Below are 26,703 nucleotides of genomic sequence, written 5' to 3' on the forward strand. Positions count from 1 at the left end.
TTTGATTATTATTGTTTTGAGTGTGTGTTTTGTTAGTAATAAAATATGTTATGTCTATATCTATCTATTCTATGTTTTCGTGAAAGTTGCGTGGACGTTTATTAATATGAAACAGTTTGATAATTACAGACTACATTGATAAAAATAAAAAATAAAAATAAAACAGTTAAGTCATACCTTTGAATCAAGTGCTGTAATGAAAGACATTAAAAGACCAACAAAAAGTTTTCTTTCATTGGACAAAATTGTTTGATGAAAAATATATCGGAAATATCTTCGTAAGATTTTAACTTCGATCTTAAAAGAAACCCGCATCGGAGCCATACGTATTTTTTTACACTTGAATAAACACACTTTTATTTAATTATATAAGCAGTACTTGTGAACGACTTTAAACAATTTATTTAAAAAAATAGTCTTTACCTGAAAATCTTAACAAAATTCAATTTCGAGATTAAGCGCGAACTCTTACTCCTGTATTTTAAAACACAATAAAGCTGGTAAAATTTTTCTTGGTATTAAGTATTGACTCTGGTTTGCCAGTGGTTAAATAAGTATATTCTTCTCTTTCCGTGTTGTGAGCTGACTGAATCACCATTAATTCAACGATCAGTGGTCTCTTTCCTCTTAGTTATACCTAAAGTGAACCTTGAGGTTTAACGGCTACTTTTTTACGTCTACATCTAAGGTGTTATTAATTGCGTGTAGTATATGAGTTTTATAACCTTGAAGCACCCAGCGATAAATATTAAAATATTCTAACCAGTCTGCTAATTTAAATTCACTAGCGAATCCTAGCGAACACTAGATCACGCACGAAGTGATTTCTCGTTGGAATCCTTGACGAGTTAATCTGACTAGGAGAATTCACCTAACATAAAGGGCTGTTATTGGCTAAAATTAATATAACTTAAATTACTTATCGCCATCATATACGATTAGAACTACCCCTAAGTTTTCTGTATAAGGTTAGATTTGCGCTTTGCGTTATATTGCTTTACAATGGTTAAATTTTCCAAATCTTTGTTGGTTTAGTTTCTTTGATCTTTGAGTTAAATTACGTCATTACATCATGACGTCAACACTTTTAAACCAAGCGATCTAATTTCTATAGTATTTTTATAGAACAATAATTATAAAAGTAAAAAATAAATCTCAACGAAGACGTAGAAATGTGGTTCTCCGTAATTGGTAAAATATTTTTATCTATGAAACAATTATTAATATACAATTGTTTCTTAAAGGATATCCTTGTTCCTAATAAGAGATATGTCTTTAAATGGCTTAATAATCCATTTAATATTATATCAGAAATGTTTATGTGCAGTAACAAAGAGTATGAATCAGGATGATGTAGTATGTCGTGTCAAACTTGTAAGTTATGTGAGACATTATACACGACTTCGTTTTGTGTAGAATTCATATGTTCATGATATTATTTTAGAGTACAGACTTTTAGGCTACGCATAGTCGCTAATTAAAGATTTAAGTTAGTGCCTGGTAAACAGTGCCAATAACCTTTGAGCAAGAGCTTTTCTTGAACAGGGTATTTGTTGCATAGAGAAAATGCTGCTACAAATAGGTGGTCTGCCAAAGGGAGCAATTTTAAATATTTGAGTTTGAGAGTTACATTGAATTATGGTCGGTATTAATGGTGTATTACACATTTTTGTACATACAATTATAACACAACGTAAGACAGGAGTTGTATTGAAAATTTTGTGTATAGCTTGCATTTCACATATAGAGTTGCTCTTAAACATAATGTAATTTAATATTGTGTGGTGCCTCAGATATTTGTATTTAGCCTCAGTATGTTATGGCGTGATATGGACCGAATTATCTCACCACATATATAATAAACCTATTGAATTTGGTCAGTATATTTTTTAAATCAGTGTATGGCAGCATATTGAAGTATCGTGGTGGTAGCTAGGTATCATGCTTGTATACTAAATGGTGTGAATATTTTTCCTTTACTAAATTCGGTCCTACGCTTCTTTAACGATGGTGTATAATTATGAGAACGACGAGTCTTTGAGTTGAACAGTCTATCTCATTGGTATGGTAGAATAAGTACAGAGTATTACTTAATGTCTAAAAAAAATATTAAGGCTTGGCAGGTTGCTTCTATTTAATTTGCTATACTTGTTTTAAAATAAGTATTGTTTGATGATTTGCTTTTTTAAAAGAGTACCGAGAGTTTTTTACGCCGGCTTTTTCTGTCGGCCTATACGCTGTCTTCTTTGCCGATGAGTAGGGATACCTACAGGTTCAAATTTAATGACGTGGAATAAGTGATACCTGTCTATCTATAATGTATGTAATCTCCTATGATATTTAAAAAAAATATTGAATAATAATTAATTCAAGAAACACAGCCCTATGGACCAATTCTATTAAATTTATTTGTGTTATATTTTTTATCCATTTTCAATTTAAACGCTAATAGTGTTAATAATCTTATTTTCAAAAGTAAATTACAAATCGAGTAAGAGTACGCCAATCAGCTACATTTGTGTAGGTATGCGTGTTTGTGAAACAGAAATAGTGTTATAATAGTTAGATTATAAGTTAGATTAGAAGATTATTATTATAGATTTAGACTTTAAAAGCTCGACAGTTATCGTAAGATAAAGTAAGCCTTATCAAAAACCTTGCATCCAAATGTATTTGCATTAGAGACACATTAAAAAAAATCTAAATCAGTCTTATTACGAAAGAAAGCTGTAGCACTGTAATACTTTCTGTCGAATTAACTGGGGCTTTGATTGAAAATACCCTGCACTATTTTAATCAAACCTGCAACACCAGGAACGAACGAGCGTACTTACTTCTCTTGCTATTAAAAAGAAGGATAGTTTTCTGATTATATTTCTGACCTATTGTTTATTACGTAAAAGCGTGGATTGCAAACGTACAAATTGTATTAAGCGAGCTAGGTTATTAATTACAGGTCACAGGTGCTGCTACATTCATTACTTAATATTTATGGGCCATACGAAAATGTTGTGTGCTTATGGGAATTTCAGAGAGAAACTAATTACGTAGTAATTAGGTTATGCTTCTGTAAATGGTGTTTTTTCAAGTGCTCTGATCGCATTCAGTTCAACATTAAGGAAAATCATTAATTTACATAATAAGCTACATTTTTGATAAACCAATATGATATTAAAACATTTTCTTGTTAGCGTAATTACTAATACGAGATTATGATTTATTTAATAATTGAATAATCTAGAAATTGACAGTGAGGTCGCTCTGTGAAGCCTGTGAAGTGCCCAGGAGACTTCTATGCTTCTGGAAGGAGCGAGACTGGCTAAATTAGCCAGGCCTTTATGCAAAACGGACCAAATTTGAGTATAGTTGCGGTAAATGAGACTATCTAACCTAACCAAATTTAGAAGTTGCCTTAGAACTACTTACTACTTTTTAATACGGAATTATAGCATTTTTTTTCACACTAGTCGACTTTTATTATGATAAGCAGCTACTCCATTGTGATTGCGTATTATAACTTTTGATCTTTGGATACGAAAACCTCATTGTAATTTATAACCTCAAAATTACTCTTGTAAGTGATAATTGCATACTTATACCGTCTATGTTTTCGACACGTAATCATTTTGAATGTGTTTCTGACGTCCAACGAAGGAATTTAGGTGAAACAATTCTTCATAGAACTAGTTCATTATTTCGTAGTGTACACAGTATAGGTAGGTACGTATATTTGAACTAGGTCCTAGTTAAATTCAGTTGAGTAAGGATTGAAACGCACATTAATAATTTAAGACCCGCCCACTAGCCTATGTCTCGCTGACTGTGCATGTTCTCAAATGCCATTAATTATTCTACTTAATTCAAATATTGTATAAATTATATAGAGAACTATATTTTTATCTTTTAGCATTAAAACATACATATAACCCTAAATGTTCAACCCTTTACCATCTACCATAATTTTTATTTGTTAATTAAAAACTTATGACTTGATTACTCTGAAGTTTATATACAGGAAAAATCACAAGAAAACCGAACAATCTCTACATAGCAAATTGCTCCATGTTGGTATGTACTAAAAATGTAGGCTGATTAAATCACATCAAGGAGAAACGAAGTTTGCGGGGGCAGCTAGTGCGTTATATAAATTATTTAGGAAGATTCAAATAAATTAATTATCTTTAAAAGTTTATTTTATGTAGAAATGTTAGAGATAAAAAAATATATTATATTACTTTTTCTAGTTATCTCTCTTAATACATGTGAAATTCAAGAAAATATATAAACTTTTCTAAAACACTATTTTAAAGTAGTAAGTAATGTACCATGATAAGAAGTACTGAGCCTACCAATTGTTAAGAGGCCGGAAACCCACTCGCCAGCCCTCTGGTATAACTAGTACATGGGTGGCACTGCCACAACATTTTAGATGACACTGTGTCCTGATCTATAAAAAATACCTTTAGGTACAGTTAAACACTCCTGTACAATTATTACCATTTTGAAATGTGTTTTGTGATCGACAGAATAGACCACGCAAAACCGATTTGTAAACTAGAATTCCTGGGGATATATGGGGACCTGTTGCATTAGATAAAATCTTATGAACCTAATCATATTCAAGCAGTTACTCTACATGACTCTCGGTCTGATTTGATATAGGGACCGTCTGACGTTCCTCAGGGAGGCCTTCTTGGTCTTCTTATATATATATATATATATATATTATTATATATATATATTATATATATATATATATATTACCTGTGTGATATTGGTATTGGTCCTGAATTGATTTTAACTTGGTATAGATACATAATGCATGCTATAAATATCAACAGCAAATTTCTCTCGTAACATTTTCCCGCCGCCGGAAAAATTAGCAATATCAGTTATAAACTACAAGCTTTAAGAAATTAATTTCAAAGAAAATGTTCTTTGAAACTGCGAGTGTCCTGTATGCTTTTATTGATAAAATAAATTTTAAAATATCAAAAAATATAGTACTAGATAGTACATTCTTATTATTCATATTGTTACAACAAAATATACTAAAATTTATATGTTATAAAAAATCATATTATAATAATAATCATATAATCATAGTATAAAAATAAAAAAGCCCCATAGTATTACTTCGAATCATTAAAGTCTCTGATCTGTTCTTTGATGTCTCAAGAACAATAAAATAATATGAGTATACGCTTAGTACTCGGGACATCACATGAATTTGAATGGAATCATGTCGATCGGAACTACTTGTCATGAGTGTTTATTATGCAAAGCGGCGACATTTTCGATTGAAAATGCGTGCCATTCCACGGTCTTCCGATACACGGGATACACGATTCAATAGATTAATGACCTCTTGATGTGTGGCATTTATTGCAGAATTAGTATGGGTGTTAACTCATTTTGCCCAAGGTGGTTTTAGTGTACCCGTCACTCTGATAATAAGTTCCTGTCGCCAATAGTATCATAAATTATATAATGTATGCCAGTGATCAGTACCCTTATCACAAACGTGAAGTATCCTGGCTAGGCTAAGAACGCTGCTCATTAAAGATAATTTAATGAACACAATAAATTAAGGGTACGACAACCATGTAGTTGGTTTGTCGTATGTTGTTTATTAGTATGCCGACTATATGACAACATGGAGTCAAACAAATTTTTGCTTTTAAAAATGTAGGAAAAATTAATACTTTGAAATGTGAAACGACCTACATTAAACGTGACCGCTTAACCGCTTTTTGTGGTTAATTGACATCAAAGGTTTCTTAATAAAAATTTAATATAAAGGTGTTAAATACTTTTAAATTATTTTCACTGAAGATATCACTTGATTTATAATATTTAAAAGCGCTCGCGTTAAATACGATTTAATTTAATTTACATTTCATAATGTCTCTCATGGATTTTAAATTAAATCATTTTTATAATAATTTATGATCTCGTTAAAATTTCGAAATCACTTCTCATCTCTATATTATAAAATTCTCGTGTCACAATGTTAGTTCCGATACTCCTACAAAACGGCTTGACCGATTTCTATGAAAATTCAGTAGGTATGATAATCGGCTTAAATTACTATCTTTCTTTCGAACCTCTAAGCAATAAGCCGAGCCCTAATTTTTTTTTTTAAATTATATTTTTTTAAATTATAGTATATAATTTATCCCGATATTTTTTTACATTACTGGCTGGATACCAACATTTCTCCAGCTTTGCATTATGTTCCGTAAGCACATAGCCACCCACCAAATGAATTAATCAAACAAATATTGTTATTAGCCATTACAGTAAATACTGGTTGTATTTCCTGTTATGGTATTTCCATATCTTTTCATCTCAATTCCTTTGTCGACAGTGACCAATTGGGATCACTTGGTTCTGTTAACCTTTCTTCAAAAATTTACTTAACATATTTATGTGTATATGTCGCAGCCAACTCGCTTAATTAGCCGTTCAATTAACAGCCTAGTCGTTTAGCTAAACGGCGTCGTTTAACTAGCGGCCTGAAAGATTTTCAGCCAGTTGATCAAACAGCAAGGCAAATGACTTGGATAGATGATGTTTCATTACTTGCCCAGCCAGTTGACTAGTTTACATTTAACCACTTTCTGCCACTCTCTCACTTAAAACGATCCTCTTCAAACTGTCAATATGGCGTTGCAAACCACAACTTTGATGATGTTTTTCAAAACAACAAAAACAACAAGTACAATGGAAAAGTGTAGTGACAATAATAATGTGAAATTGACTTAAGCTATTTAATTTTTTAAATATTTAATTTTTGTGTCATATGTTTCATTGATTTTAATCCTGCCAAATAATTACTGTATACTGCGAATGGCCTAAGCAATAGCCAGCGATCAGGCTCAGATTCAGGCGGTTAGTGAAACGGCTAGGTTGTTCATTGAACGGCTAATTAAGCTAGTTGGCTGCGACATATATAAATGTTTTATAGAAATATTCTTAATGTTAAGTTTACTAGAGTGAAAACAAAAAATTCCCTAGTTAAATAAAATTGAGCCCTGATTGCTCCGTAGTGTTAAGGGAAGTACCTGCGCCTTTGTCACGATGTCATTTCAATGTGACCCAACCTAAGTACTGACTGGATAGGGTTGAACCAAACATATATGAATCTTTAACGTAATGAAGTTACAATCACGAGCAATTGTCTTGGGAATTTTGCCGTGATTCAGTTTCCTTTGCATTGTATCATTTTTGTTCTAAAATCGTCGATATTTGATATAAGATAAGTAAATCTGCTTAAGTAGATTTTATTAATTACGAAGTAGTTCTTTGAACAGCCCCATACAACGTATATTGGTCTGATTATTATTTGTAAAATAATGTTCCTTTATACGTATTTTAACTTTCATACAAAATCAAGTATTACCATTTTTGTGCACACATATCATGGCACTTGATAAGACTCCGAAGGGGATTCCTTTTAAGGGAAGAATACAATTATTGTATCAACGTATAATATAAAGGGAAAATTGATTTTTTAAACCTAATAATTAAATACAATTTTCTTCACCTTCATAGTAATAATGAAATATTAATAAAAATAAAATTAAAACTATATTTAATAGTTTGGTTTCTAGGTAGTAAAATCTTATATGTAATTAAATTTATTTCTAAATAATTAGGTCTGTTTTCCTTTAAAATGAATGTAGTTTGGGAAGAATTTTAAATATGTCGAATAAACTGCTAACGATATGAATTAATGTCTGACAGTCGACATATTTGTGATGTGTTCAAGAATTCGCAAATCGCTCGGAATTACGTCTAACATGGAATAACTCCTATTACCGGAGTTCAAGTGTATTTGTATTCGATTTCAGAAAACATTATTTTCAATACTTTTCTCATGACTGTCAAATAATATAAAAATCAATATTTTATTCAGTTTAGGTAAAGTACAAAGGACATCTACAATAAAAACATTAGACCGGTCAACTATAGCTAGTTGAATTGTCCTGATGTTTCGTATCAGATGCAGTTTAATACGTAACTGACCCTGCAATCCTGAAAAAAATCAGAACTTTTATCGGTTTGACGTTCTGTGGACGCGTTCGTTCGTTTTCTGTCCGCTTAGAAAATTCTCTTACAAATATACCTACGGCTTCTGTATGTGGTTTCAAACTTAATTTACAATCCAACCCACTAAAACCTGACGAATTCTTTTAGCTCGATAATGGGCTGAGAAGACCTTAACTGAACCGAAAAATTCTTTGGCTTTAAGTTAAAAAGTTTACAAGTCGTTTTATTTGTCTAAAAAAAATATATTTTAATACAAGTCGCATTACCACCCTTAATAATGACTGCTGATGAATAATTTCCTTAATAAGCAAGCAAATGCTAAATTTACTTGAAAATGCTGAAAACGTCAAAGGTTTTCAGCATTTTCAAGTAAATTTCTTCAATAATGGTTGCGAAGATAGAAAAAAGGAAAGCTCAGAAGTCAGACGTAAATTAATTACTTGCTCAAATTGTGTCAACTTTAACATAATAACTTATTAACTTTATAATACATTTTGATAAAATAAGAGAATTTTCATAAAATACCTTTACCGGATAAGCTATGAGCATCTGTTAAACTCTTATTTCAGTGTCCAACAAAGTTTTGGGGAAAACAAATGTTCCGTAAGTTAAGCAGGGTCCGGCATCCTTATTACAGAAATAATTATACAGACCAGGGTGATTAAGTGTATTTTTATATACTAAAAACACGAGTAAATAGTTAAAAATGGACAGTTAAAAAGAGTGAACACGTGGTTTATAAATGACGTCAATTAGACGCGTGCTAAGAAGTAGTACGAGAATATATCGAAATTAAATTATAAACCATTTACCTTTAATTACCCTGCAATAATCTCTAGCAAGAGTTATAATTGCATTTTTCTCCGCCTATGTATATGCAAAAGCACGCATAGGGTTGCATGCCGACAGAGTTAGATAGTTGGCGGTAGTGTATTCTTCAGACGTTTTCTATTCAAAATCGCGTAATCGGGTCTTGTGGGTCTGTCTTGACAAGAGCAGGAATGTTTTTTACGTTCGCGCGACTAGTACGCGATTGCTATCGTAATAGTCCTGCGGAGGACATTTGACAAAGCGGCCATTCCTATGTAAACGGATTACGGTGCCTTTCCTACTATTAGTGCGTTAATGGCCCTCAGAACAAAACTGTTGTATTCTAAACGTCCCATTTATAAATTGGTCTTATTTTTTTCTATATACGAAATTATTATTCCTTCATCAATTCAATTGCCATATTGGTTTTCTTTTATTTGAAAATTAACTATGGAGGGGTAGTCACTTAAACAATGGACGGTAAGTTTATATCTGGTTTTTGAACGTCAATAATAATAATATTTATTAATGACACTAATTTATAAATATTTACCGTCAATTATGATGTTGTAAATGTTTTCAATATAATTCTTATTTTTGAGGATATATTTTCAACATTATCACTGAGACATATAATAATCATTGAACAATACAATCTAATCTAACTTATACTACATTAATTGTAGTGTAACCTAATTTATTAATAAAAATATTACTTATAAATTAATTAAATATATAGGAGTCCAATTAAGTTAATAGTTTTTTGACTTTCGTAAGTGTACATTATGTTATCAACATGAATAAAGGGTTTTTTTTAAATTCCAATAACATAACTTACAGTCAGATAAGGAAAAGACTCAATTCTTGAGTTATCCATTTCACTTACCACTATTATCACTTTACACTAATGGATTAACTAATTCAATAACCCAAGGTTTTTTTTCTTTTTCAAGTTTCATACTAAGCCCACGGTGTCAAGAGTTTGATAAGCCTAGTGGAGCCATCGATCGTAAGCTTCAGATGTTTGTAATTGTATTGGCGACGTCCTCTACGTTAAGGTCCCGATGGATGTCTATTTCCGAGAGCACTTTAGTTTTAAATCATTTTATTAGTTGTAGCTCTTAGTACAACGTACTGGCAGCCATAACAGGCAGGCTATATATAGTGTTTTTATTTGTAAGGTTGTTATCCGTTAAGCTACTTCCGATCTAAACGATTATTGATGATATCGAACAGAAACAAACAAATAAAAATCATTTATTCATATAGGTAAAATAATGTACACTTATGAACGTCAAAAAAACGAAATATACATTAAATTAAATTATTCTAATTTTACATTTACTGCTAGTTCTCAAATCAAGGGCGTAGAACGGAAGAGAAGAACTGGCAATAAAGTCTCCGCCACTCTTTTTAATCGCCAAGTTTTTTTTACACAATGTTTGTAAGGAGCTGCAACCATTACACCATCTTCCATATGACATCTTGAGTAATAAAAAATAATAAAATAAATTCAAAACAAAGATTTGTCTACTATCAGCTGGAGGCATGGTGAAATAAGAGCACGCACTTACATACTCGTGAGAACAACACGCAAATACATGGACAACAGACAAGGAGACATTCCAGTTTTTTTTTATTTAGTTATGTTCTTTGATAGTAATAAAATCGTACCAAGATTACATCCAACCAATTTCGTAGATGGAACAAAAAATATTTTATATAATCCGAAAATTTCTAACTGGATTTCCCAATTTCCAATATTCGAGTTTTCATGCTTTCAATATGTTTTCGATAACAAAGTACCTTTAACATTTTTTTTATGATATTCAATAAATATGAATGTTCTTTGAGTTTTCTTACACAGAATGGTATTTGTTACACTTACATACGAGGAAAAAGAAATAGGTACGAAAGAAGAATGATTTCCTCTTTTATCCCGTTTAAAGTAAATTATAATCGTCAAATACCCCAATATAAGGAACTGATTTACCTGTATTTTTTGTTCATTTTATTTAGCCATACGTGTATATTTCTTAAATTACTAAACCGTATTAAAGAATTAAGTAAGACAAAAAAATCTACGTTTTTTGCCAACAATTCTGCTGGTAACAATAAATCAATTGTCAAAAGAATAAAAAATCAATAAGAATCAATTTTAAAAAACACGCAAATCTGATACTACGAGAAAATTTTCTTTTCCCGGCTATAATTATTTGTTTTACTGCAGTTCTATTTTTAAATATTGCTTTTATTAAGATTAAGGCCAGTCTCTCTATATTTATATAATTTAATCTAAAAAGATTGCATGTTTATAAATAAAATCATATCAAAGTAATCCTGAAGTTTGATGCAGTCTATAAGTTCGTCAGTATATTTCAAAGGAACGTCTTCAGAAAAAGTATCTCTCGTGGAAGGAATTTGGTGCAAGAAAGATTTTCAAGGCAACCCAAAATTCAAAACAAATAAATAAACATTACCAATATATATAAGCTTATAAAAACAATGTATACTAATAAATAATATTTGATTTAATGAAGCATTTTAAGTTTAAAATAAACGCAGCGTACAAAACCCGCTTTGTCATCACTATATATAAGTTGTATGTCTTAAAGGAAATAGATGTTATCAAACACGAGATTAATGCTCCAACAGCTCTGAGGCCGTATTGGATAAATAACGGAAGGAAGTAAATATTCTACGGAAAATCGATAATGTCCAAAACCAATATTTATTTAATTATATTAAAACTTGTGTTCGTTTCGGTTCAATGAGCTACTTATAAAAGCAAATGTTTATATGAAGTTACGATTTTTTCCTGAAAGTTTCCAATCTCTGGTAGATGGAGCAAATACGATTTATCACTTTATTTGCGGTTTTCTCAGGTAATTGAAGAGAGTTATAAGAAAAATTTATTGGGAATTTACTGAAGGAATTTTATTTTCAGTTATATCCTTTGAGAAATGTATGCTCATTTTTATATTCTGAGCACTTAGTCTTAAAGTTGATTTAAATAATATAACGAGTCCAATTTGGTATATTTTTAATATACGAGACGAGTTAAGATATAACAATACTAAAAATATCTAAACAATTTACTCGAACCGATTGTATTGACGAGTCTATAGAATCGGTTCCAATTAATTTTCCTTCATAATGTTCAATACAATGAATAGGCTTCTATAAAACTGTAATATTTTTTTCAAATATTCCAGTTATTAAGTCCTCCGGAGCCAGACGTAAAATTGGTAAACGCTTAGATTTATATAGTATTTATTTTTTCCTAATAGGCAAGTAATTGATCAGTCTTCTGCTATACATCGAATCAATCTCGACGTTTTCCTTCATTGTATAGGCGATTGTTGACACAAAAGTCCATTGAAGACCTTATTCGAAGCCATATAAGAGTTGCAAGCTAATTACCTGAAAAAAATGTTTTCATTTTCGATTTTTAACTCTCTTGTTTTTGGTTACAGGTAATTCGAGAACACATCCCTAAGGAACCATTGCGAAGTACTGTAACATACACCGAATATTAATATCACATATACCTAATTTACAATGCGCTATAAAATTTTGATTTTATGTATTAAAGTTCACCACGCCACGCAACATCTATAGCATATGTTTCAATATTACTAAAAGCATTTTAATAAATAACTCATGATTTTAGCATCAGTTAGAAATAATTTTTCGTAGATCCGCCTTTTGTGTCCTTACATGTTCAATGATATTAGGATAAAAGTAATGTTGAAGTTACGGGGTTCCAACGCATGATCTTGCTAAAAGCTAAGTCTTACACTGCCTCTTAGATCAGATGGTATCTACTCTGCTAGTAAAAAAGCATACGCCAGTCCAAGCTCCTATGCCGCTAATAAATCGAATAAAATCTCGTAGGTAACCGTAACAGTAATATTGTCAGAGGGTGTTTGATTGCTTTGCGAAATTCTTACTATTAAATCGTATGACGATTGCAAACTTTGATTTATAATAATATACATATCGAAATATATTCGTATTGAATTTAATATGCGAATGTATGTCACACATTGCATTAGCGATTGTATTATAAAACTAAGAAGTTAATAAAGTATAAATACTAACAAAAATAACTGCAACCTTAATAAATATCGCCTTGTGGTATGGAATGCCCATGGGCATCGAATGAGCCTCCTGCTCGTTATCAATATAACCGGGGCTACTAACCAACTTCGACAAAAGAAGGAGAAATTGATATTTGCGAAATGTTCTAAAAGTCTGTTGTATTTTGTAATAGTTTATTTAAAGAAATTCTTGAAATTCATATTAACCAAATCGCTGCGTTGAGACGCGCTTCTGCAAGTTGGTTTTAATGGCTACATATTTCTGAAGAGGGCATGTTTAATATAGGTACCAGATTAAATAAAAAACTGTAAATTTAGGTGACAAAACAAGGAGGATAGAATGTCAAAACTAGAATCAATAGCGAAATATTCGAACTAAAATCAACAATCTCTTGTTACCAATATAAATCAAACAAAACTAATTATTTCGTCTTTATATTGTTTTCTTACCTTAAGTCATTCTTGACGCTAGTCTTTGGTAACATGATAGTCTAAGCAGCACTAACTACGTAACGAGAATTTGAAGTAATATTGAAGCTATTTACAATTAAAGACAAATAAAACTTTATCTCAAACTAAATAAAAATTTAATTTCTTTAAGCTAAAGTATAGAATATTTATTTATAAGACACGTTAACAACACTTTTCTTAGCTCATTGTTAATTTCTTCACAATTTCCTTTAATATACGTGTATTTTACTATTCAGTTATCCTCAATAGTGTCGGTAAGTGAAAACTCAGTTACGATACATAAAGATTTGTAATGTGGGGTTCTCAGGTAATACGGGATCATCAACTGCACTGACTTTAACCGCGACATTACACAGAACGAGATCCAATATTCTACCGTTCACATTTTTTAAATGATTATATTGATTAAGATTACCCAGATTCAATATAGCAGATTTGTTGCACTCCGAAGTAGCCCTTCAGTAGAAGGTAGGGGTAATCCTCGTCGCTCGTAGACCAATCTATTTTACAAAGATTAAAATCTCCTAATATTAAAAGTTTGTCTCGTGGTGTTTGTGTAAAAATGGTTTAATTTACGCGTTACGTGAAGTTACTTAGTTGATCTAAAAATGAGTTACCACAATTTTCAGTACATAGGTATAAAGTAAAAATATGTAAATTGTTGATAATTTTTTGTTTATTAATTCCAGACGTGATTGTAATCCAAATGTCGTCAGCCATTCTACTCGCTCTCTTACGTTAAAATTACTATTCACTGCAAATAGGACCCCTCTGCCATTGGTCTGTCTAGTTTTATCATAATCTCTGACGCCTCGAGACCACGGATCTGTTATCAAGCATTTCGTTGTTATAAATGCTATCACATAACCATGTTTCCATAAAAAAAAGAATGTCATAATATAATAAAAAACTACTCGGAAGATCGCTACACTTGGTACGCAAGCCAAGGAGGTTTTGATAGTATATATTCAAAGAATCGAATTTAAGTTATTGCCAATGTCTATGTAATGAAATAAAATATGGCGCCGGTTATATTATATATGGCACAAGGATTAGCGGAAACCGCATTATATCTCAGAATATTACTAAAAAAATTATATTTTATCCTTAAAAAATTATGGAGATGGATAAGATTATGCGAATTCAAAGATATACCTATTTGGAGATGTATTATATATTTTATAAAAAGGGAATAATCTACGAAATTAAAGTATATGTATGCATATTGCACGCTAATAGTTTTATTTTATAGCTTAAAAAAACCAGCAAATATGCGACAGGTATTAACAGTAAGTAATAAAAATAGAAATGTTGTATTTATATTTATATGGACCCTGGGTTAAAGCCTCCTCCAAGGCATTCCACATTTTTTTGCTATCTTTCCGCGCTGTCATCGCAATTTCGTCTGTATATCTGGCACAAGGCCGGCCACTCGCTCTTGTGCGTTGTCGAATACTATAAGTAATAATAAAAATTGTTAACCGATTTTGCTAACCCCGTGGTACATATCTCCAACGCCCGAACCCAAAAATTTATCCAAAATCTCAGATTGTTTTCAATCTTTTGGATTTGTCCCTGTTTTTGTTTGAAACATATGAAATAGCTTTTTAGTTATTTAAAAAACTGGGGTAAGTTAAAATCTTAAGATAGGACCTTGTATCGACAGATGGCTATTACAATCCGGCGATTACTTATTGGCACTCTTATATCAATATTAGGATTAAGATGTCTAACTCAGATGGTCAAAAGCTTTTGAGCGTAAGAAGTTCCGATTAACCCTAACTTTGATCTACCCATGATGCCATCTTTGCCGTGCTAAAACACAGTTATCCGAAGAAAATAAAAGGGATAGAAATGGGACGCCACAAGACAGCCTATATTGTAGTTCTGTTTGCGGAAATTCTAATGACAGCTTAACGAACGCGGAACGTTGACAGAAGCAATTATTTCAAGCCTTATGAAATCATTCATCACTCATTAAATGGTAGCACGTAATTATTCACGCCAGCTCTTAAGTTGACATTCATTGAAAGCTTAGCAAGCTGAAATCGTATAAGTGGTCTATTAATAATCTTGATTGTTTTTATAACGTTGAAGGCTTCCATTCTTGTTTATAATAGACTAAATCGTACTTTTGCGTTTAAAAGAAAATTTTATTTTAAAAACTTTAAAACAAACAAACAAAGAACAAGAAAAGAAGAATAATAGAAGTTTCTTAAGCTTTAATAAAACTTAGATTTTTTTAATAACAGGAAAATTCCGGTATTGATAGCGATAGCTTTGTACAGCTACGATACTTGACTTATGTATGAATTTTTTCTCTTAAAAAGTTCTAAGAAAAGTCGATGTGTATTTTTTATTCATATACGTTTCTTTGGTATGGCTAGAACGAATAGTCGATACTAAATTAAGTTCATCATTTTATTTCCGCGAACTTTAGAATAACATTTATCATTTTGTAAATAAAGGAATATATATTGAAATAATCTGTCCCTTCACAGCGTAATTGGAGGGTAAGAGACGGCAGAGGTCCTTAGCGAAAAGTGAAAAATAATTTTTATATGAAAGAGAGTGTGTAGTCCGTTTAATTCGGGGAGGGAAAAGTAAAACCAAAGATAAAATGTGTGAATAGTCTACAGCATATTCTGTACTACCAATAATAGATAAATTAAACATTCGAAGCTACATAAATTCACATCAAGCTGAAAATCAGTAAGATTGTTGAAAATATGATTAAAAATAAAATTTGAAAGTTCCCAATCTTTCCCCTGTGGGGAATCCCACACCTATCTTCAAATAGATCTTTCCCCGAGACCTGTGTCGCTTGTAGAAGTTATAAAAACTATCAAATGCCTGTATAGTAAAAAATGCACCAGGTTAAGACCTGGTAACTAAAGATGAAATCTATATTGATTGAAGTACCGACATAGGCTAATGATCTTCATGACTATACTCTTCAATGCTATGTTAGGAATGGGCTACTTCCAATTCACGTATTCCAATTCCGTGGAAAATCTCGAAAATCATCATGATTTATAAGGATGGTAAACGAATGACCGAAAAAACATCCTACCGACCAATCAATCTGTTACCTACTCTTTCCAGGTATTGGAAAAGATCAATTCGTCTTCAGACATTACCATGGCATAGTAGAACAAGCTCACAGTATGTGACGCCATAATAAAATCCCTAGAAAAAAGGGAATACTACTCATCAGCGTTTCTACTTTCGCTCCCATTTTTAGGTCTAGATTGACCGGACTATTACATACAATTTAAAAGAACAGCCAAGTAACGGGCTCATTAGGCCAAATTGAGTAAAATTAGACGAATATATAATATGATGCGTATAATAAATCTTACAAAAAATATTTTTCTTCATAACGAAACTTTCGTAATATATTATGAATTTCCTTCAAACATAAATCTGTATTTTGAATAAATAACAAAATTTCTGCACGCTTAATAATAAATAGCGAGTGTTAATTCGTCAATTACTCGTAGTTATTAAACATTATAAGTACTTTATAACACTTGTTTATAACAGTTGCCAAATATGTGCTAAATCTGACAATAGTGGGGGCGTTTGATTATGGGCCCATGATTTAGTACTTGCTATGAAACGAATGACTGCAAAGTAACAGTTGAAGAGAGTGCCTATGTCTGGCTAATGGCTATATACTGTAGAGGCGTACGTCCTATAATTTAGATAATTGCTATGAAACGAATGACTGCAAACTAGCAGTTGAAGAGAGTGCCTATGTCTGGCTATATACTCTTGGGGCGTACCTCCCATAATTTAGATAATTGCTATGAAACGAATGACTGCAAAGTAACAGTTGAAGAGAGTGCCTATGTCTGGCTATATACTCTTGGGGAGTACCTCCCATAATTTAGATAATTCCTATGAAACGAATGACTGCAAAGTAACGGTTGAAGAGAGTGCCTATGTCTGGCAACATACTCTTGGGGCGTACCTCCCATAATTTAGATAATTGCTATGAAACGAATGACTGCAAAGTAGCAGTTGAAGAGAGTGCCTACGTCTGGCTATACTTTCGGGGAGTAACTGTGACGGTTTAGGAAATCGCCACGCTTATAAAACTAAGAAAGCCGTAGTGAGAAAAATTTACAGCCTCGTATACTCCATGAAAACCTTTCACTATCAAATAATAAATCCGAATTTGACAATCATCTAAAATTATTGAAACGCAGGTAAACATTTATTGAACAAGCCGAAAAGTGTTAAAACCACATGCTAATCTGTTAAAATGTTTTTGTATTAAAATAAAGCCCTGGCAATTGATACGCGCGTGTCGAGTTACAATAATGATAGCTACAATTTATAAAATGGACCATGAATGAAATGTTGTGTATATTTTTTATAAATTAATATGTATGTATCGGAGATTTCACGTACATTTAGTTGTACACATTGATTTATTTAAAAAATACTTAAATGTAAAACAATTTAAGAACACGTCTACGCATATAATAATTTTATAATTTTATAATTTTATAATTTTAATATTATCATTATATACAACTGCGCGTTTTTCAAGGCAGTTTTTGCCGCGTACCACCACTTTGTGGAACCAGCTGCCCACTGTAGTATTTCCGAACCAATTCGACTTAGGGTCCTTCAAGAAAAGAGCGTACAAATTCTTAAAAGGCCGGTAACACACTCGCGAGCCCTCTAGCATCGAGGAGTATCCTTAACATCAGGTGAGCCTCCTGCCTGTTTGCCCCCTGTTAATATATATATATATATAAACTTAATATAACTAAGTATTTACAATGTTTTTAACCTATATATAGTATTATAATATTCAAAATATATAATTGTTTTTTAGAAAATCAAAATAAATTAAAAAAGTTTGGTCCCAGTGTACATTAAACGCTGGCGCCATTTCCTAGCTGTATTTATTTATATACTTGTACTTTATTCGTTGAGCGAGGAAAGGACCAGCTGTGGGGTCACCGGGACTATCTATCTATTAGGCGCCAATCTAAATCTTATGTAGCGCCTTAGACTTGAGCCCCATGGGCCACGGCCCAAGAGTCTCTTAAATTTAAAGTTATTGTCAGTTAAGTTCGTCTTTATAGATTTGTTAAATGAAGTATTAGCAATAATAGTTCACTTTTAATTTCTGTGTCAGTCTACGAAAATTCTTTAGGAAAGTAGGTTAATCTGCCTTATAGAGATTTCAGTGAAACAAAATAACTAACTGAAATTTAAGTACACACTAAAACCAAAAGCCAAAGCTGGGATCTGTGTCTAAAGGCTTGTGCTTTATTAATAAAATTGGCATTTTGTATGTGTCTTTGGATAAAATCAAATAAAACTAAGTTAAAACAAGCAGCAAGGTTTATTTCATTTTAAACTAAAGTCAAAGTCACAAATCATTTATTCATATCAGTAACACAATGAACAAAGTAATATACATTAAATGCTTCTAATTTTACATTTACTGCCACTTCTCAAATCAAGGGCGTACTTTTTAAAATAATAATAATATAAATTAAAACCAAAGATTTGTCCCAGATTGTGAAAGATCTTCCATCAGCAGCAGGCATGGTGAAATAAGATCATGCGCTTACTTCTGGGAATAACCCGCAATAGAGGAAATTATACACATTTTATAGTACTTCGCCTCGTTTAAATTAACAAAATGAGGAGCAGTAAAGTCTATTGGCTAGAACGTGCGAAGTATGAGTAATGCATTTCACGTGCACCAATGTTTTCTATTTGTCCAATCAACACTTGCTCGTACGGTGAAGGAAAACATAAGCACACCACTTTGCTTATAAGAGGCTAGACAAGCGTTGTAGCGCCGATAATATTCGCTAACGATTAGCAATTTAAATTTTTTGTAACCTATAAACAAAAGACAACCTTGAATTTACCATAGCCTTAAAGACTTAAACCGTGTCCTTTCCTTTTCCGTAAACAAAGGTTTACGCTATATTAAAATCGCTGAACCAATGAACCAATAAAACGGCTATAAAACTGATGGATATAAAATACGTTTCCTTGATTGAAACCTCGAAATAATGGTCATGTTTTTACCATTAGCTTACAGAGAAAAGCTTATAAAGCAATTGATATTCAACCGGCATAAATCGGTATAAATCGTCGATTTGGGGAACAAGCCCACTGAATCAATATAAATTCAACATTTATACCAGCAAATATTTAGACAAAGCGAGGGATAAGCGAACTATTCATGGCTTCTCTCTATGGGTGTTAACAAAAAAAGTTTTCTAAAACAATTCTTATATAAAGAACAAATTATGTTACAAACATTCTAATTTTAAAATATAAGTATTTCTAAAAGCTATGAGAGAAGTAAGTTATACCTTCTGAAATATATCTATAGACCATACGTGGCACGACTCAAACTAGTTTGTCTTTATAAGTCAAACTAAAGTTCTAAGAAGCATCTAACGATTCTTGTGAAGTTACGTACTGAGCATACAAAATACACACTTCTCTAGCCCACACTTTTGCAAAGCTGTTTTATGCATCTTGCAATAAGCGTCTTTAAATTGTTTTTATTAATAATAGTGATTGACTCCGATGCTGTGTTTCCCCCTGAAAGGCGTGCAATTAGTTTTTATATTCAAGTCTTCAGATTCTAAAAGTATTCCTCGGTTTGTAGTCGCACGATTGGTTACCCTATTTACCAATTTATAACATTTATTTTTACGTTTCATGTGCTTTAAAGTAGCTATTGTTGGCGTGAACTGGTGCTATTAAGAAAATTAAACGAAGTTGTGATAAATTCACAGCATTTCGATTATGTATTTCAACCCTCATCAAACAGCAATACGATATTCAATGTTGCATCCAGATCACATTTGTAAATAAGCAATTATATGTGTAAGCCGACGAACGTCTTGGGAATTTTATTCGTAAGAACTTTATACTGTTCGTATAAAGATCTGTCGTTAAGAATCAATGAATATATATACAACAGTCATAGAAACCTGAGCGTGTCTGGGTCCCAGTTGAATTATTCATGACCCACCTTACAGCGCCTCATATTACCCATTCAGTTTAAATATTCCTTAAAATACCCTTAATATGTTCTTTTGAAGATATACTTCTGTAATATTGTATCAGTAATAAGATCTATCTAATGTGTTGGACATGTTGGCCGAGGACCGATCAAAACTCGAAATTTTTTACAGTAGAAATATGTATGTATGTATAGGAGGTAACACAGAAAAGGAGAGATTTGACACTAACCTTCTGCTTAGCTTCTCTGGCCACAAATCTGCCTGACAGGCTACTATGCTAGGCACGCACGTGTTTAAAACGAGAAACGATGTACTATGAAACACGGATGTCTCTAATATTTGTCAAAATAAAATGACTTGAATTATTATTATTGATAAGTTTAACTTCCATTGAAATAAAAGCTTCTAACAATACTAATCATTCCATAAAAACAATCAAAATTTCACTTTATTTAAGCATAGTACGTATAGACATTATTCTATAAAATTCAAAACCAAGTTCCAAGGAACATATCGGCCTCGAATCTTTATGGCTTATCCAGCTCTGAGAAACAAGGTGTGAATGTGAATTTTATCCTATATAATTTCTATAGTATTCAAAGGCGTAAAATTTCTACCAGACATGTAAAACCAGAAGAAGGACCTTCGGGTTTATTTACTAAGACTCAATTAGTAACATAGTATCCCGTTTATTGGTTTTTAGAGAATTGAGAATTTCAGCTAAATAGTCACAATAAGTGTAAAAAAGTTCTTCGTAATGTTTCCTTTAAGAAAAATTTTCTTTTTGATTTCATCATACGATATTTTCAGATAACAGTCGAAGTATTTAAATCGATCGTGTACATACAAATATTTGTTCGGTCAAAACTTACCATATATTCAAGTAAGTTATCTTACAGGCTAGTCCAGATCCAACCTGCTGCTTGACAGCGCCGAAGTTAAGGTTGTTGAATCCGCATATGATAAAATCCAATGGCGCACTGGCATTCACACGACTTTAGTGTGACGCGTGTAGTTGAGCTGCTTACTACATAATCAAAAGATAAACGAGAAAGAGGAAATATAACAGAAACATTTAAAATTATTTCAGTAATCAAATTATTGAGACTTGAATTCGTGTATGTTAGTTATTTCGACTATATATTTGCGTGTTGTTCTTAAAAAATGTAAGTGAATGCTCTTATTTCACCATAACTCTTCCTAATAGGAGACAAATCTTTATTTTTTATTTATTATTAATTAACTATTAATACTTAAGATGTCATCTGGAACATGGTGTAATGTTTGCAGTTCCTTACAAACATTGTGTAAAACAAAAAACTTGGCGAATAAAAAGAGTGGCAGAGAGTTTAATGCCAAAACTCTTCCGTTTCAAGCCCTTGATTCGGGAACTGGCAATAAATATAAAATTAGAAGAATTCAATATTTATTTATTCTATGGTGTTATATTTATTTATAAATGATTTTGATTGAAAATGATGAACAAACATTTTCGAGGACCCTAGAAAACATTGTAATATATGCGAATGGCATTGCCTTACTGTATTCATTGAAAAAGAGGATGGTGCCTCTATGGAACTGTCCGCGAATCTTTCCGCAAAATTAAGAAAGGTTTGTGTTGACGTCACATGACTCCGCATCCGAGTTCTCCTTTGTTAAATATGCAGACATTAAACAACGGAAAGTTGCGTAACTAGACCACGTGTTGCGGTATGACCGCTACCAACTCCTCCAATTAATTATAATTGATAAAATTCAGGGAGTGTTGGTAGAAGGAAGAAATCATGGCTTTGCAATATTAGGGAGTAGACGGTTATTGCGTCTGCGGAAGAGTTGCTGCATTAGGCACAGGATACGACACGCTTCAAGAGACTGAAGGGTCATGAAATGATCAATGATTGGAATGGAACCTTCATGGAATGATCTTAAGTTAGTTGTCCTTTCCTCGTACTTAACAAACAATATTTCCTGCTAGTGTTTACTGAATGATAATCATAAAAAATACAAATTCATTGTCTATAGTCTTTGATTGCCATTGTTGGAGAAAATAGCTACTTAAACTTTCCTGACCGTAGTGCATTTGACGTTAAACATAGAACAATCACGTTCACTTGAAAAGTTTGCATTCGTCCTTGAGTCATAAGCTGGAACCGGTTTGAAGAACGTCTCGCGCGATTCTTGCTTCAAATAGTGGGCATAGTCAACTTGAAGGTTTATCGTTTTTAACATTATAATATATATGATAAACATACCAACCACACAAGTCAATAGTAAAGTAAGTAAAAGTTCAAGTCGATACCAACTCCGGGGAAATAAATACAGATAACACAACATTTTCTGCAGCTGTAATACTTTTTTACATTTAACACCTTTGTCTTCAGTCACCGTGACCACGCACGCTGTAAAGCACGCGAAACGTCGGTTTAAATTTAAAATTATGTACAAATAATTATAAGTTTAAATACAATAATACATAACTATAATCCGTTAAAAAGTGTTTTTCTTTAAACATATATAAATACAATTTAAAATTGTTAAATTTTTAGTTTGAGACAAGTATTGCTTTCGCAAGCTCAATTTAAAACAAAAAATTTAAAACAATTTGAAGAATACGCTAATCTATGCTAGTCCTCGTTCGTTCACAGATTGAGTAATGTACTTGTTCCCAGTGCTTATACCCGATTGCGGATCTTAAATTAAAAAATACTATCATAAATGATGAGCTAAAATTTCCCATTTCCAGTTTTAATGTATACAATGTTTATTTAGCGCATATTTAGGCATTAGCGGTTAATAAATAATTAGCTTAATTACTAAATAATACCACCGCACAATCTTTTTTTGATGGAGCCTCAAGTTGGTTCGGAAATACTTCATTCAAATACAGTACTAAAAATTCTCCAAAAATATGTCGAATGGAATTCTTGGGCTTTCTGGGCACGATTTGAATTCACTGCAACAGGCCTTTGTTGGATGAAGGTACCTGTTTCAATTACATCGTATACTAAAGACAATATGTTCATCTCGTCTCAGATGCTGTCATATTGTGTTAATACAACGCGTTTGAATTTTGGGGTGATAATGCATAATCAATAGGTATTTCTGCCTTTATCAGTCAATTTACTTCTTTAAAGTTATATTTCAAAATGCACTGAAAAGACACAAATTGACAATTTTTTTTAACGCTTAAAAAAGAATCAATTACATACAGCAATACAGTGAGTAAATGCTAAAGGGCACACTGCCACAGGGACCAAACTTTATATTTTTGTTTTTACTACCATAGTAGTTTCTAGTAGAATGACAATAAAAAATAACAACGGGCGTATTCGTGGGTTTTTTTTCTGAATACAACAAAACCATTTTATGGAAATATGACGTCTACCTTTGTAACAAAAATACACTCTGAATTGAAAATTTTAATGCCTTAATAATTGACTAAAATATTCTTTGATTTTCATCCTCTCGAACTTGCAGAGTTTAATTATACATTTATTACATGATCGAGTTGGCAAAATCCAAGCCCAAAGTGACACAAGCTCATATAAATATATGTAAAATTTTAATTAACAGTGAAGTTTACGAAACGCTCTCAAATATTTCATTTCAAGCGAAATTGCAATCGACATTAATTGCATACTGGAACTGTGTGTAAAATTTTAGTATACGATTATTAAAAATAGATAAAAAAAGAATCTCTTATTCTACTTAATACCACATAATTTTCAGAAGCCCGTTTAATTTCCAAGCTTTACACAAAAAGCATATAATTAAAGTTTAGATTGTTTACAGTTTTTTTTCCTACTTTTAGTACCGTCGCGACAGTACGTACGACGTACGCGTCTATCTAAATTCATTCAAGGGTAAAAGCCTCCTCCATCTTTTACAAACTGACTGTGTCCATGGTTTTCATTCTCGATTTGTTTCCTGCTAACCACTGCTATTTATTTAATAACTTATTTTTTAATTAAAAACTTTTAAATTAAATACCAATTACAACACCAAATTATGTAGTAAAAGAGAAGCCGCCACCTTTGGTTGACCGTGAGAACTCTTAGCGTTCAAACTTTAATTAAACATTTTTATGTGCAAAATATTACACTGAAAACATGTGCTATACATACAAGAACTTAGATATAATATAATAGTAGAATGTAGATATAGAATATAATAGTGTCCTGTTGCCTATAAGGAAACAATATACACTCATGCAGGAAACTCATAAAACCTTCTTGCCCCATTGTTTAAAATAAATTAAATAAAAAAAACGGTAATGAATCTAACTCTAATGAAGATCATTCATTACAACTGTGCTAAATTCAGATATGCATTATTAAGAATACATTGCTCCATCATAACCGAAATTAAGTGGTATTTCGTGTTATAGCTATTCTTAAAATATTGTCTTGAATTATTCAGACTGTTCACTGGCCGATGTTGATTGTAAGGTCAAGGTCGTCTATCTGTGTTGCCTTAACAACCTCTTATCTAACATATGGAAACAAAAGGGAGTGGGTAAAAGTAGACTATGATAGAGGCTTTTATGTGACACACTGTAAGCTTGGGTGTAATATAATGTTATTAACACGATTTGGATAGATACTGTATAGCTGCATATATAATATAATTATTTATTCATTAAAAAAGACAATTATTAAATTATGATTAAAATACTATCTATTGAGTGATCCCAACCTACGGAAATGAAAGTTCATCCAAGTTCTACCAAGTTTCTTTTTGTTTTCAAATTGTAACGTTAGCATATGAAAGTGACTAATGTCTATTATGAGAATAAAAATGTCTTTATTATAAGTCCATATGGTCATCATTGTGTCAGTTAATGACGGGTCGTATTAATTATAAAAAAACCTAACCAACATTAGTTATATATTGGGTAAGTAACTCACTTAAGTTTGACGATAGTTAGCTGTCAATTACTTTGAAGCTGACGAAGTTGACCGAGCAGAAGATACGAATCTGGTCGAATCGAGCTTTTGTTTGCATCACTAAAACAATGGCGCTGACGTCATTTTAAAAGCATTTACGTGGGGCTGTTTCGGCGTCATATGAACTTACCTTTTATATAGATTACTGACGTGCGTAAAAATAAAATGCGTTTTGGGACCCAAGAAAAAGATACCTCTGTTCCCAACTCTTTCATAATAAAATAGTGTGAACTGTAGTCACATTTAAATTAAAATTAAATTATTTTATTTATCTCTGCATAATTAAATTACATCGTTAAGCTAGATTTCTCTGCTTTCTTTCTTTGCGTAAGTTATGCTGAATATACTCGCACGAAAAAGAAATCAGAGTTAGACAAAACAACGTGTCAGGCATAGAAGACTGACTTAATTTTCAAAGAAAAAATAATAATCTCAAAATCCACAAAGGGTTATTGCGGCTAAATCAATATACCTACTATGACTCTGTGAAAGCTATCTTTTCTCTAAAGTCTAAACATTACCTCAATGACTTTTAATGTGTCGGTACGTACTTGGTGACATAGTCATACGAGCAGTGAAGCTTAAACGGACCAATTTCACCTATTAATAAATACAGCTGCTTGATCTTATAGTTATAGGATCTTAAATACTTTTTTAATTGGGTAAAAACAGTGCTATTCTGATTCACTTCTCCCATCTCGCTTTCTCATACAAGTATACAATAAAGGCTTCCTACGAGAAAAAATATTTATTTACTCTGAATAAAACATGGTGCTTTGAGTCCTTCGTAGCACAAAATTGAAAAAAATTGAGGAAGTATAATTTAATTTGTATATCTGTAGTGTTGGCAACTATATGACAAAGACGACGGGGAAGAAAAACTAGATTTCTCTCTAAAAGTGGATAGAAAATATAGTATTGTTAGCAGGAAGCGAAAGGAGAAATAAAGTCATGGATAGAAATATTTGGAAAAAGCGGGTAAATGGCCGTGAAGACAGTAAGGAGTAACAAGAAAAAAAATTATATAACAAATCTAAACTTGGAAATCACAACTAAAAGTAAAATATAATTGGAGTTAATTCTAATTATATGTAATAACTAACCTTAAAATTTAATAATTAAAATATATTATTTATCTAAACTATATATTTGCGTAAATATTGGAATTTATTTATGACGTGTGCCTCAGACGCCCATGCGCTTCCAGAAGTTACTTGGCACTCTGTAGGCTTCACGGAGCTTGTCATTGATCCGAGGATTGCTGCTCGTTGGGAAGCCACGCGTTCTTTAATAACT

At 31.9% G+C, this 26,703-nt stretch overlaps 1 protein-coding gene across 2 annotated transcripts in view; it reads left to right on the top strand.

The window, feature by feature from the left end:
• Positions 1 to 26,703, top strand: part of LOC110997605 (dystrophin-like protein 1) — a 141,688-nt gene that overhangs the window by 39,505 nt on the left and 75,480 nt on the right. The window lies entirely within an intron of this gene.

This window comes from Pieris rapae, chromosome Z, assembly GCF_905147795.1.
Source record: "Pieris rapae chromosome Z, ilPieRapa1.1, whole genome shotgun sequence".
Lineage (NCBI taxonomy): Eukaryota > Metazoa > Arthropoda > Insecta > Lepidoptera > Pieridae > Pieris > Pieris rapae.